Source organism: Echinops telfairi, unplaced genomic scaffold (assembly GCF_000313985.2).
Source record: "Echinops telfairi isolate 266 unplaced genomic scaffold, ASM31398v2 ScPeMD7_3;HRSCAF=10, whole genome shotgun sequence".
Taxonomy (NCBI): domain Eukaryota; kingdom Metazoa; phylum Chordata; class Mammalia; order Afrosoricida; family Tenrecidae; genus Echinops; species Echinops telfairi.
This window is the reverse complement of record NW_022103899.1, coordinates 18,076,529-18,077,303: the sequence shown is the minus strand read 5'-3', so window position 1 is coordinate 18,077,303 and position 775 is coordinate 18,076,529.

Below are 775 nucleotides of genomic sequence, written 5' to 3'. Positions count from 1 at the left end.
TGGCACAGGGCACTGACGACCGGCGACGGGCACAGCCTCGGGTGCAGCGCCGGCGGGCATCAGTACTGCTCCGCAGCTCCCAGGGAGCACACCCTTCCCAGACGCCACTCCCTGCCCGACGCGCCCAGGCACCCACCCGGGGTACCGGGGCCTTCTGGTCCCAGCGTTCCGACCAAATCTGACGCTAGAAATGTGGTTGTCGGCCTCTTCCAGGCGGCCGCACAAAACAGGCTCCTTTCAGGAGATGCGGAGAGGACCAGCAGGGGCTGCAAACCTTGGGCTGGGCCAGGGCTGCTGGGCGCCAGGGAGGGGAGGAGACACCCAGAAGAAAGCGGGAGAACTGGCCTCGGAGGGCAGCCGGCAGCCCCCAGAGCCGCCCCAGGGTCCTCCCCACCTCGCCTCTCCTCTTCGCCAGCTCCCTTCTACTCCCGAGAAAACCGGTCCCTGAGCTCTCTCTCCTGCTGCTGCCAGCCTGAACCCCTTTACCAACCTGGGCGCACGCTCTCGCCAGCCTGTGCGCCGGGCGCCCGCAGGACACCCTCCTCCCTCTGCCAGCTCGCCCCCCTCCTCCTCCAGCCTGGAGACACGCCACCCATGTCGCCGCGGGCTCTGGCGGCCCCGGGTCACGCACCGCAGAAGGGCTCTGGTCGGCACCCAGCGCTCGGTAGGGGGCGTCCCGAGAAAAAGAGTGCAACAAGCCGGTGATGGAGAGGGCCGTGGGGCTCGCCCACCCCGAAGCCCGCGCTGCCCACTTGCGCCAACTCCCCGGCCCCAC